This window comes from Tursiops truncatus, chromosome 1 (genome assembly GCF_011762595.2).
Source record: "Tursiops truncatus isolate mTurTru1 chromosome 1, mTurTru1.mat.Y, whole genome shotgun sequence".
In the NCBI taxonomy this organism is placed as follows: Eukaryota; Metazoa; Chordata; class Mammalia; order Artiodactyla; family Delphinidae; genus Tursiops; species Tursiops truncatus.
Genome location: NC_047034.1, coordinates 107,982,840 through 107,997,615, shown reverse-complemented (window position 1 = coordinate 107,997,615; position 14,776 = coordinate 107,982,840). Strand labels below are relative to the sequence as shown.

Sequence of the window (14,776 nt, the reverse complement as noted above, 5' to 3'; positions counted from 1 at the left end):
GGAAAAGTTGGAAAAAATTATAAGACATTAGCAAACCAAATCCAGAAGAATATATAAAAAATAATAACCAAGTTGAATTTATGACCAAGTTGAATTTACCCTAGGAATCCAAAGATGGTTTAATATTAGAAAATCAATGTAATTTACCACATTAATGGATTAAAAAGGGAAACTATATTGTCATTTCAATACACATATAAAATTATATTATAATTCAACCACCATTATTCATTAAAAATGAAACCTTTGAAAACTTTATTAACCTGATATTATGAACTTTAATGTCCAATCTTAACCTTTAAAAAAATTTTAAAAGAGGGCATTAAATCTTCAAGTAGGATGAGAAATTAGACACAAAAGAGGAAGAATTCTAAATTCTGAGGAAAACAAATCACTTAAGAGTCTATAAATCATAAAAAATTACTGTTGATTATGAAAGTCTCAAAGGGTCAAGGAATAATTTAATCTATCTACTTGGCCACTGTACTGAGAAATGATTTACAAAGCTTTAACAGTCACTGAGGAAAGTAAGATTCCTATGCAGTTAAAAGAAAAAATAGAAGATACAATAGTTGGGAAGACAGATACAAAACTGTAATTACTTTCAGGTGACATATAAAATCCAACAGAATTAACAAATAATTAAAACTAGTAAGAGAGCTCTGTAAAGTTACCAGACACAAGATCAATTTATAAAAATCAATAGCACCAGTCTGACACATAAAGAGCTAGATGTCATCACTACCATCCTCCCAAGAAAAAAAGCTGAATAACTGAAAATCAACAATTCTTCTTAGATCCATCAAAGAATTAAGGCCACATCACTATCTGCTGCCCCATTAATATAGAGAATCACAGCTTACCAAGAACAGAAGCCCAGGAGCTAAACATTGCCACTGAAGCCAGTACCAACAGAACACAAACTATAAATGATGAACTGCAAGAGGCTCAGTGCAGCTAAACTTAAGAGTTAAAAACTCCAGGGGGCCTTAGAGGAACCTCCACACTTTCCTGAGCTTTTGCTCCAGGAGCCCCACCAGGTTCTCAGAAGTGAGAACTGGTGAAAAATTCTTTCAGATTTTTAGCAGGGGGAGAAGGAAAAGTAATCATTTTGAAATATGCCCAGAGCATTCTGTTCTCCTTAACAAAAGGCTGTCCTCAAGGGAAACAATATTACCTAACCATACAGCTTGGGTTTTACAAGAGCCCAGTCAACTTTGAGGAAGAGAAATACTCAACTCCAATCTCCCCTAGACTTCCATGTGGGGAGAGGAAAATACCCAAATCCAACCCTCACTAGCCTTCCACATGGAGGAAGAGAAATACCCAACTCCAGAGCCATTTAGTTTTTCCTGTCTTATCAAAGGAAAAAAAATCTATAAAATGTGTGAAGGTCACAGCTCAGGGGACAAGCACACTAAAAAAATGAGACCTAATTATAGGACTATAAGATGCCTCCCCTTCCCTCACACCTCATCATCACATGAATAAGGCTGCAGTATAATAACAGGGGATAACAGATAGAAGAACTGGAAGCCTCAGAACCAATTTAAGAAGGAGTCTCTAGGGAAGCCCAAAACATCCAAGGAGACAAAAATAGACACTAGAGGAAATTTTTGTCTCTGACACCTAAAGCTACAGCAGTAAGCATACCCTAACTAATAGCCAGATAGTGTAAAACCTCAGATGAAAGGCCTATTTACCTCAGTTCCTTACACCCAATACACAATGTGTGGCTTTCAACCAAAAATTACAAGGCATGATAAAGGCAAAAAAATAGTCTGAAAAGACCAAAAGCATCAGTACCAGACTCAGATAGAGCAGAAGTTTTGGAATCATCAGATCAAGAATTTAAAATAACTGGAAAAGGGGAGAAGGATAAATTAGGAGATTGGGATTGACATATATAAACTACTATATATATAATGGATAACTAATAAGGATCTACTGTGTAGCACAGGGAACTCTACTCAGTACTCTGTAATGACCTATATAGGAAAAGAATCGAAAAAAGAGTGGAGATATGTATATATATATATATATATATATATATATATATATATATATATATATATATATACACAACTGATTTACTTCACTGTACACCTGAAACTAACACAACATTGTAAATCAACTATAATCCAATAAAAATTTAAAAAAAGAATTAAAAATAACTATGATAAATATCCTAGGGCTCTAATATAAAAAATCAACAACATGTAAAAACAGGTAAGTAATATAAGCAGAGACATGTAAGCCTTAATAAAGAATCAAAATTAAATGCTAAAAATCAGAAACACTGTAAAAGAAATGAAGAATGCCTTTGATGGACTCATCAGTAGACTGGACATGGCCAATAAAAGAATTAGTAAGCTTGAAGATATGTCAATATCTGAAAAGCAAAGAGAAAAAAGAAGAGAAAAAATGGAATAGAATATCCAAGAACTATGTGACAATTACAAAAATTCAATGGGAGTAGCAGGAGAAGGAGAAAGAGAAAGGAAAAGAAATTATGAATAATGGCTGAGAATTTTCCAAAATTAATGACAAATATCAACCACATATTAAGGAAACTCAGAGAACAAGTATAATAAAATTCAAAAAAATCTATACCTAGGCATATCATATTCAAATTGCAGAAAATAAAGACAAAAAATCTTGAAAGAAGCTGGAAATAAAAAACGCCTTACCTACAAAGGAACAGGATAAGAATTCTCTTCAGAAACCCTGCAAGCAAGAAGAGGGTAGAGTGATACATTTAAAGTGCTGAAAGAGAAACCACCAACCTAGAATTCTCTATCCAGCCAAATTATTCCTCAAAAGCAAAGGAGATTATTTTTGTATATGGTATTAGAGAATGTTCTAATTTTATTCTTTTACAAGTAGCTGTCCAAAAATAAACTCAAAATGGATTAAAGACCTAAATGTAAGACTGGATACTATAAAACTTCTAGAGGAAAACATATGCAGAACACTCTTAGACACAAACTGAAGCAATGTTTTTTTGGATCCGTCTCCTAAAGCAAAGGAAACAAAAGCAAAAATAGTCAAATGGGACCTAATTAAATTCAAAAGCTTTTGCACAGCAAAGGAAACCATCGACAAACAAAAAAACAACCTACTGAATGGGAGAAGATATTTGCAAATGATATGACTGATAAGGGGTTAACATGCAACATATATAAACAGCTCATACAACTCAACATCAAAAAAACAAACTCAATTAAAAAATGGCCAGAAGAACTGAAGAGACATTTTTCCAAAGAAAAAATGCAGATGGCCAACAGGCACATGGAAAGATGCTCAACATCGCTAATCATCAGGGAAATACAAATCAAAATGACAATGAAATATCACCCCACACACATCAGAATGGCTATGATCAAAAAGAACACAAATAACAAATGTTGACAAGGATGTGGAGAAAAGGGAACCCTCATACACTGTTGTGGGAATGTAAATTGGTGCAGGCACTGTGGAAAACAGTAAGGAGGTTTCTCAAAAAACTAAAAATAGAACTACCATATGACACAGCAATTCCACTCCTGGATATATATCCAAAAAAACCAACAACACTAATTCAAAAAGATACATGCACCTCAATGTTCATAGCATTGTTATTTACAATTGCCAACGTATAGAAGCAACCTAAGTGTCCATCAACAGATGATGGATAAAGAAGATGTGGTAGATACACCTACAAAGGAATACTACTCAGCCATAAAAAAGAATGAAATTTTGCCATTTGCAGCAACATGGATGGACTTGTAGGACATTATGCTATGTGCAATAAGTCAGACAGAGAAAGACAAATACTGTATGATATCACTTATATATGGAATCTTAAAAATACAACAAACTAGTGAATAAAACACAAAAGAAGCAAACTCACAGATATAGAGAACAAACTAGTGGTTACTAGAGGGGAGAGGGAAAGGGTATGAGGCAATATAGTGGTAGAGGGTTAAAGAAAGTTTATTATGGGATTATATGAAATCGTGTATGTGACACTTTTGAAAATTGTAACGCACCACAGAATTTAAAGAATCTTTCATTCAAAAAAAAAAGTGAAGGAGAAATACTTTCTTAAACAAAGATTGAAGGAATTTGTCTCCAATAGACCTGTCTTATAAGAAATGTTAAATGAAATTTTGTGGTAGCCATCCTTTAAGACTGGCCCCCAGTGATTCTTGCCTCCTGATATACATGGCATTGTTTGGTTCCCTCTCTTAACTCCACAAGTTTTCAGATCAAAAGAAACTGTACTCAAAGAACTGTACTTAAGGAAATATACCCAAGAAGCCTCATCACCTCTGGACCTTATTTAGATGAGATTCTGGACTTCAAGCTGATTCTGTAGTGGGGTGAGATTTAGGGGAGTCTTGTGAGAAGGATGAGTCTATTTTGCATGTGAGAGCGACATTAATTATTGGCAGCCAGAGGGTGAACTGAGGTACTCAGCCTCCAAGATGGCCCCCAGTGATTCTTGCTTCCTGGTGTAGTCACCTCTCATACTGAGGAGAGCTGTCTTGTGCAATCAACAGGATATTGCAGGAATGTTGGAGTGTGACTTTTGAGACTAGGTCATAAATAACGTTGCAGCTTCTACCTTGCTATCTCCTGGATCACTTGCTCTAGCATACATCGGCCTCCATGTTGTAAGGATATTCAAGAAGCTCTGTCACAAGATTCATGTGACAAGGAACTGATCTGCCAACTGTCAACATCAACTTGTCAGCCATGTGAGTGAACCTACCTGGAGAGGAATCCCCCAGACCAAGTCAAGCCTTTAGATGACTGTGGCCCCAGTTGACATCTTGGTTACAATCTCATGAGAGACCTCAAGACAGAAACCATTCAATTAAGATATTTTTGAATTCCTGATCCACAGAGCTGAGTGATAATATTTATTTTTTAGCCACTAAGTTATGGAGTAATTAGTTATACAGCAATAGATAACTAATTCAGATTTCAATAAAAATTCTAGAAGATTTAACAATCACATCATTGAAATTACATGAAATAAAGGTTCATGAAAAACTAATCTAATTTTGAAAAAGATAAGTAAAATGGAAGAACTTCTTTCCCAGATATTAATACAATCTACAAAGCTATAGTAATAAATGTACTATGCAATTACACAGAAACAAATACACAATGTAACAGAATAGAAAGTTCAGAAACAGAAATTGATGTCTGATAAAGGCAGCACCATAAATCAATAGAAAAAAATAGATTACTTTCCAGATAGTGTTAGGAAAACTAGCTCAATATATCCAGAAGAATAAAGTAGTATTCCTTGATTTATGCCATACACACAGGGGAATGCCATCTGGAATAAAGTCTCAAGTGTAAAAGGCAAATTTTAAAAGCTAACAGAAGAAAATAAAAGGAAATATCTGAGTGATTTTAGGGTTGAAAGGACTTCTCAAGCAAGACCTAAAAACACAAAACATTTTTAAAAAATGGATTTATATACATCAAAATTGAGAACTTCTGCTCACAAGGACGTCATAGGCAAAACTGACAGTTGACAGACCAAAGGAAATATTTTTAGTGTTTAAAACCTGCTAAGGAATTAATATACGGCATGTATAAGAAACAGTTGCAAACGAATAAGAAAAAGACAGGAAACCTCAATAGAAAAACAGGCAAAGGACGTAAGTAGGTGAATCATTTAAAAGGAAGCCCAGGGACTTCCATGGCAATCCAGTGGTTAAGACTTCGCTTTCCAAAGCAGGGAGTGCAGGTTCAACCTCTGGTTGGGGAGCTAAGATCCCACATGCCTCATGGCCAAAAAACCAAAACATAAAATAGAAGCAATATAGTAACAAATTCAATAAAGACTTTAAAAAATGGTCTACATCAAAAATAAATAAATAAAACTTAAAAAAAATAAAAATAAAAGGAAGCTCAGTGGCAAGTAAGTATAGAAATCAGAGAAACACACTAGAATCAGAGAAATGCCAATTTCAACATTGATATATACTTTAACATTAATCAAATTAATAAAAATTAAAAATCAGGGACTTCCTGGTGGTGCAGTGGTTAAGAACCCGCCTGCCAATGCAGGGGACATGTGTTTGATCCCTGGTCTGGGAAGATACCACATGCCGCGGAGCAACTAAGCCCGTGCGCCACAACTACTGAGCCTATGCTCTAGAGCCTGCAAGCCACAACTACTGAGCCCACGTGCCACAACTACTGAAGCCCGTGCGCCTAGAACCTGTGCTCTGCAACAAGAGAAGCTACCACAATGAGAAGCACGCACACTACAACGAAGAGTAGACCCCGCTCACTGCAACTAGAGAAAGCCTGAGCACAGCAACGAAGACCCAACGCAGACCCAAAAAAAAAAAAAAAATCAGATAACAGCAATTGTAGGTAAGAAAGTAGAGAAATAAGATTTCTCCTACTCTACTGGCAGGAGTGTAACTGAGGCAGTATTATGGAAAATAATCTGGTGGAATTTAATAAAATCAATGTACAAATTATCTCATGTTCCAACAATCACATACCTGGGTATAAGCATCAAAGAAACCAGGGCACAAATCAAAAAGCAACTTACGTGAAGATATTTATCACAGTGTTATTTTATAGTTGCAGAAAGTTGAAAGTTACTTTAGGTGCCCATCTCTAGGGGAATAGATAAGTAAATGCAAAGTGTACATAATCTGAAATATTACACTATATATTACTAATATACTATACTATACTTAAAAACAATACAGCAGATGCATAGATAGCAACAAAATAGAGTTAAACATACAGTGTTGAGTGAAAAAAAGTTGAAACAAAGCAATAGCTATAAACCAATAACATTTGTATAAATTAATGCATAGACACACACAAAAAAATAACACTTTATTGTATCAGGATATATAACAAACACATTAAAGTAAAAGTGTGGGTAGAAGAAATGGAACAGAGTTGTGGATAATGAAAATAAAAATAAGTAAAATGATACAGCAGAGGAGATATGGTCAAATGATGACAGAGTATCATCAACTGAGGAAAATTATTAATTAAATTATATATCTGAGTTCCAAATGAAATGAACTAATAATAATAAAAAACTGGAATAATAAAAAAGCAAAACTGATAATAATGACAAAAAATAAAAACAGTGCAATTTACCATATTAACAGATTAAAGGAGAAAAACATAAGTATCTCAATAAATGCAGAAAAGGCATTTGATACATTCAACTACTTATTCATGATTTTTAAGAAACAAAAATCTGGAAAACTGGGATTTAAAAGAAACTTTAGCAAGTATCTAGACAATTCTATATCAAGCATCATAATTTATAGGAAACATTAGAAGCATGCAGATTAAAGTCAGGAATGCACCAAGATACCTGCTAGCATTGCTCCTAGTCAGTATTATACTGGAGGCCCTAACCAACGCAAAAAGGCATGATAATGAATAAGTATGAGTATTTTAAAGTGACAAAATTGTCATTATTTGAAAATCATAATCATTTTCATAGAAAATCCTGAGAGATGCAACCAAAACTCTAGGAATATAAGAATTCAATGTATGAAATTTAATTATATTACTATTTATAAGCAAATAAATTCATAATAGTAATTAAAGAGCTGAAAAAAATGAAGAAATACATCATATTCATGTATTAAAATACTCAATTCTTTGAATTTTAATTACATATAAATTTAAGATAGTAAAAAAAAAACAATTTAAAGACACTAAAGGTTTATGACAAATAAGAAGCAGATATTTTTAGATTCAGTAAAAAAAAGAGGGGGGGAAAAAAGAAAAAAATGTCAGCAATTCAACAACAACAACAAAATGGGCAAAGGACACGAATTGTCAATGCACAGGGAAGGAAAATTAAAAGGCCAATCACTTTAGGAAAAGAGTCTCAATCTTGAAGTCAGCCAAAGAAATGCACATTTGAAAAAAAAAAAGCCCAGAAGATACTATTTCCACCCAATAATATCTATCAAGCTTTCGTTAAAATGGGAGGAAACAGGGACTTTCTGCTGAAGGCAACTGGTGGTAGTTAGTAAAATAAAAAATATGCAGACACTTATATGTAGACCTCTTAAAGAAACTCTTAATATTTGTGTTCTAGGATACATGAAGATGTTCACTACAGCATGATTTTTAACAGTGAAAACTGGAAACACTCTAACTATCCCCCAGTAGCGGACTGGACAAACAAAATGTGGTGTATTCGTAAGATGGGTCTATACAACAGCCAAAAGAAATAGATCATGTCTACCTACCTCTAATCAATATTAAACAGATTTCATATATATAACATTGAGTAAGGAAAACTACAGAATTATAGGCACAGTATAATACCATGTACATAAATTAAAACCACACAAAACATACTATATTTGTTTATAAACATAGATAAGTAAAGTACTTTTATAATTGTTAGTTTTTGTGCTCACATATCCTGATCTGGCTCTGGATGTACACAGGGGCATATCGTAAAGTAAAAATGGGGAAACAGTCTACAATATGACTCCAACCAAGATTAGTGTATACTTACATTGGTAGGCAATGGAGGCTGAAGATGCTTGAGCAAGCTGTCACATGGTTTGAGCTGTAATTTGGGGAGTATCCATCTTTCCAACTTGTGTAAAGGAAACTGAAATGGAGAGATGATTTGGGAGGCTATTAAAGGAATCTAAGCAAGAAGTAATGTACTATATTAGTAAATGGTAAGTAGTGATAAACCTGGAAAGAAGATAGTGAATCTCATTTCTACCTCCTTCATCATCATACCCAAACACCAAAGGTACTTGAAAAATGTGAACTGAGTACAAAATATATGATCTTAATCCTTAGCTCCTCAATAAAAATATTATCAATAATTTTGCAAGTTAAATAATTTTTGTATGTAACTGTGCATAGATGAATTTTAAGTCATTTGGGTATGAACTTGGCATTGGTATTTTGCATATTCATCTACCATCACAAAAATATGAGGGTTTGTTTACCCATAGTATCCACAAAATTAATATCTATTTTTCTCAGATTGAGACATTTATTAAAAAAATAATAAAAACTATGACTTATTACATGCCAGTCACTGTGGTAGGCACTTTCCATATACTTTCCTATCTAACCTTTACTTTAGCACTGTAAAGCAGGCATTACATTATAACCCCTCTTAACTGACAAGGTAACTGAGGCTCAAAGATAGGAAATAACCTGCCCAACATCAGAGTAAAGCTAGTAAATGGTGATACTGAGATGCAAACCAAAGTCTGTGTAATTCCAAATCTGTGCTCTTTCCACTACCATCCTAATGTCTTCCACTAAACAACATCATTTATTTAGCTGTAATATAAACAAAATCCTCAGTTCCAAGTAGCAATGAATGTTGACAAGTCACCCATTATTAAAACATATTTGGGACTTCCCTGGTGGTCCAGTGGGTAAGACTCCAGGGGGCCCCAATGCAGGGGGTCCAGGTTCGATCCCTGGTCGGGGAACTAGAGCCCACATGCATGTCGCAACTAAGAAGTCCACATGCTGCAACTAAAAGATCCCACGTGCCGCAACTAAGACCCAGTGCGGCCAAAATAAATAATAAAATAAATAAAATTAAATAACAACCTCTTGACCAAAGAGGTATTTTTAAATTTTTTATTTTTTATAAATAAGTGTTTATTTTTAATAAATAAGTAATTATGATACGTTATGCTATCTCTTTTGGAGTTTTTAAGAACAGCTACTTAACCTCTTTAAACTCCAGTTTTTGAATGGTGTTAGTAATACTATTTATCTCACAGGATTTTTTAATCATTTGAGATAGTTTTAGTTACTGTCTTAATTTAGAAATCAATTGAGATTAAATGAGATAAAACATTTAAGCATTTAGCAAAGTGTCTGGCATGTAGTTGAAGCCAAATAAATATTAGCAGCTTTTATTACCTTATTATTATATTTCATAAATATTTTACTATTAATAGAGTTTTACAACACAAGAGAATTATATTCTCAGTACTCAATATACAATCATGGAGCATCCACCATCTCAAATTCAAAGGTATTTACGAAAACATTGTATTTTCATTTAATTAAAAATATAGGAATCATCTAACAGCTCAACGGAACACTGGAATCATGCACAATACTTGAAGTTCATAGCAATTAATTTTTTCAGTTAGGCTGACATCTAGTGGACATCTGTAGCCATCCGAAAGATTTAAAATACCTACTTTAAAAAAAAAAAACCCTAGCAACATTCCATTAAATAAAAGACCAATATCTAATGTAAATGTTTAAAATGAAAAAGGAAAATCAAGTTGAGTATTGTTTGCCAGGCACTGAACTAAATGCTTCCCCAAACATCTCACTCACTCATTTGTTCAAAGTGTTTGGTATCTGTTGTATGCTAGACAATTATTATACAGAATTTTTAAAAAGTAGATATGATCCCTTTCCTTTTAGAGTTCACAGGCTAATAGGGATGAGTTATCAAACAATTATATAAATTAATAAAATTATAAATTGTGTTTAGAGCTATGAAGGACATTAGAAGAGAATCCTTAACCCTCTGAGGAAGTGATTTGTGAACCAACTTCTTATTCTTTAAAAATATGGGAATCGGGCTTCCCTGGTGGCGCAGTGGTTGAGAATCCACCTGCCCGTGCAGGGGACACGGGTTCGTGCCCCGGTCCAGGAAGATCCCACATGCCGCGGAGCGGCTGGGCCCGTGAGCCATGGCCGCTGAGCCTGCATGTCCGGAGCCTGTGCTCCGCAACGAGAGAAGCCACAACAGTGAGAGGTCCGCGTACCGCAAAAAAAAAAAAAAAAAAAAAAAAAAAAAATATATATATATATATATATATATATATGAATCATCTAACAGCTCAACTGAACACTGGAGTTATGCACAATACTTGAGGTTCATAACAATTAATTTTTTAGGTTAGGCTGACATCTTCTTATTCTTTAGAAGTTGGTTCACATATCCCCATCACAAATTTAAGACAGAGGGACAGCATGAGTGCAGGTCCTGAGGTGGGAAAAGGTTTGGTGCCAAAAGAATTGAAAGAAGGTCAGTGTAGCTAAAGTTGTAAGGGAGACAACAGTACCAGATTAGATTAGACAGGTGTATATGGGGGCCAGATCAAGCAGGGCCTTGTGAAAGAATAGGCCATGTAACGAATTCAGGATTTATCATTTTATCATAGGTATCATAGAAGCAATTTGAAGTATTTAAACAGGGAAAGATATGTGATAAGATATATGGTTTTAAAAGAACATTCTGACTCCCTGGGGAAGTGAAATGGAAGGAGATGAATGTGAATGTAGGGAAAGCAATTAGGACCAATTAGGAGAGTATTTAAATAGCCCAAACAATACATGGTTTGGGCTCAGACTATAGTGGTTGCTGTCAAGATGTATTGTGAAAGCAGATTCAGATCTTGGTGATGAATTGGATATTGGGAAGGAACCAGGCATGAGGAACAAGAAAGCATTGAAAATATTCCCAGATTTCCATCTTGAAAAACTGAGCTGGTTGAGGTATTAAGGTGAGAAAGAGTAGAGAAAGAACAAATTTGCAAGTACAACTAAGTTTTTATTATCAAAGAACAACTCAGAGACATTTAGTTATTTACCTACAAACAAAATTTTTAACATACAGGGAGACAGTCATTAGACTGCTATCCAGGAACAAGGGCAAAAACTGTACTTATGAGGAAAAAACTGCAGTCTCAGAAGACTGAGTTGTGTTTGCACATCTTTAGTGGTAAACTAATTAGCTGACAGCAAAGAGGTCCATCTAGGCAGTCTGTCCTTGTGAAGGTTGTCCAGGGATAACAAAAAAAAAACAATTTAAATTGTATTGGATTTTCCCCAAACCCTGAGAGTTTGCTGTGTAGCATATGTGGCAGGCTGTCCAAGGGTAATGTCTATCAAGACCCTTCCATTAGCATCTGTACCTTAGCTGAGCCAGGCCTGCATCATTTCTCTAATGAGTATTTCTCAACTCCCTGGTTTTGCTCAAAACAAACTCCAAAAGACAAAAATTTCACCATGAGTGTTTCAGTTCCTTTTTCTGACTTATTATTATCAATTAGATGTCAACTCAAGATAATAGATGTGAAATAACATTTTAGGTCTCTAGATTCAATTCTATTGATCTGGCTGACTAGATAAACAAGGAAAAATCATGCAAGATCTGTAGGACAGGTTATAGATTTTGTTCTTTATTCTAAGAATATTGAGAAACCACTAAAGGTTTGCAATCAAGTGAGTAACTTGATTAGAATCTGAATTTTATGATATTTATGAGACAATTGGAAAGTTGCCACTGACCCAGTATTTGCCAATATTAAGGAATTATTATTACTTTTGTTTGGGGTATGATAATGGTATTGTGGTTACGTATAACCAAAAAAAAAAAAAAAAGAGTTCTTATCTTTTAAAGAATTACATGCTGAAATACTAGTGGATGAAATGAAAATAAAATTGAAAGTCATCTGTGTATATATAGACATATATGAGTGGAAGCAATATCTGTGGTATAAAGTGAGAAGAATAGAGGAATAAGGATGATGCCTTGAGGAACTTCATCTATTAAAGATGAAGAGATGAGGATGAGCAAAGAAACCAAAGAGTATCTACTTGAGAAGTAGAAGGAAAATCAGAGGGGTGTTATGTCATAGAAGCCAAAGGAAGAGAGGTTGCAAGAAGGAAATAATACACATAAAGTGCTTAAAACAGTGTCTGGCATATGGTAAATGCTCAGTAAATACTGCATGATGATGATGGATAAGAAGGAAATAGTGCGGAATAAGTAATGGTAAGAGGTCAAGACAGAGAAATCACTGGTGACCTTAAGGAGAATAATTTTTGTGGAATGGCGGTCGGGGGAGGAGTTACATTAGAGTGGTTTCAGAGGTAAATGGGAGGTATAGACATTGAGACACTAATTAGAGATAATTCTTTTAAGATGTTTGACATGGGAAGGAGATAAAAAAGGCAGTGGTTGGAATAGGACTGTGAGAGTGGAAAGAGGCAGTATTTGGTTTCGCAGCAATCGGGGAAGAGGAGTTTAAAAAAAGGAGAGACCTAAGCATGTTTAAATATTGGAAAGGAACTTGTAGAAAGGGAGAAAATGAAAATATAGGAAAGAAAGGGGTAAATATATGGACCCTAAAAAGGTGGGAGAGGTAGGATCCAGAACACACAGGGAAAGGACTGATATTTGATGGGCAGAGGGACATCTCTTTTACTATAACAGGAGGGGAGAAATGATAGGAACACATGTAGGCAGACTGGAATGGATGTTTTCATTCTCCCTTCTCTAGGAAAACAATTCTCTGGAACATATTCAGTGGGCTTTAAGTATCCAAATCTGTGGAATTTCCTGTTCTCATTTTCTCATGCAATATTTGATATTGTAGATCATTCCTTTTCTTACTCCCTACTCCCTTTTTAAATATATTTCAAGTAGACCAAAAAATGCCTTAAAAAATAGAATGAATGCCTGTATAACTAGCTTAAAAAATCCAAATGAAGCTCTAATTCCATTCTCTTCTCTCCTCTCACAGATAAACACTATTTTGAATTAGGTGTTTTTTCATTCCCATGCTTGTTTTTATTATTATTTTTTTCCCTTATTTTATTTTTCATTTATTTTTTATATCTTTTTTTTTTTTTTTTTTTTTTTTGCGGTACGCAGGCCTCTCACTGTTGTGGCCTCTCCCGTTGTGGAGCGCAGGCTCAGTGGCCATGGCTCACGGGCCCAGCCGCTCCGCGGCATGTGGGATCTTCCCGGACTGGGGCACGAACCCGTGTCCCCTGCATCGGCAGGCGGACTCTCAACCACTGCACCACCAGGGAAGCCCTATATCATCTTTATTGGAGTATAATTGCTTTACAATGTTGTGTTAGTTTCTGCTGTATAACAAAGTGAATCAGCTATACGTATATATATATCCCCATATATGCTTGTTTTTATAATTTTACCATTTACATGTACTGTATATGATACATATGTAAGACATATGAATATATCTTTAAACAATGTACAGAATTAATGTGGATATTTTAGTCTTTCAATGACAATCTGTGAGAGGTAAATTTTCTCAATCTTTGTCTGAAAAGTGTCATTATTTGGAACTATTAAGTGATACTTTAGTTGTGTATTAAATTCTAAGTTTATTGGTTTTTCCTCAGCTCCTTGAAGATACTGTTTAATTAACTTCTGGCTTCCACTGTTCTTGAGAAATCTGTTGCTACTCTATTGCTAATCCAATAGTTATTTCTTTGCAAGTAACCTATCTTTTATATCTGATTCCTTTCTAGATTTTATCTTTTTTTGCAGTATTCCAATTTGCTACAATGTGCCTAGAGTATACTTCTTTTTATTTTGCTTGAGACTTCTGATTATTGACCTTGAGACATTATTTCATCAATTCTTTCAAAGTTTTGAAATTATCAACCATGATCTCATCAAACTTGTCTGTCTCCTTCTTTCTTATCTTGCTTTCTGGAAATCTTATTGGATAATATACTGAACTTTCTCACCCTATCATTTTTCTTAATTCATACTTTTCATTCCTTATTTCTTCATGCTGCCTTTCTGTATAATTTCCTCAGAACTATCTTCATTTACTAATATCTCTTCATCTGCATCTAATAAGCTATTAATCAGTCCATAAGATTTTTATTTTAATGACTGTATTTTAAATTTCCAAATGTTCTACTATTTTTTAAAATCTGTCTTTTCTTATTTTCATAGTGTCTTACTCTTTTCTTCAAGCTTTAACCTTCC

At 34.4% G+C, this 14,776-nt stretch overlaps 1 long non-coding RNA gene across 2 annotated transcripts in view; it reads right to left on the bottom strand.

Annotated features, from left to right (window-relative positions):
• LOC109547361 (uncharacterized) overlaps nt 1-14,776 on the bottom strand; it is a 205,706-nt gene that overhangs the window by 159,234 nt on the left and 31,696 nt on the right. For both annotated transcript variants that reach the window (XR_012323962.1, XR_012323961.1), the window contains exon 2: nt 8,528-8,626. This is a non-coding gene — a long non-coding RNA (uncharacterized lncRNA). The remainder of the gene's footprint in view (nt 1-8,527; nt 8,627-14,776) is intronic.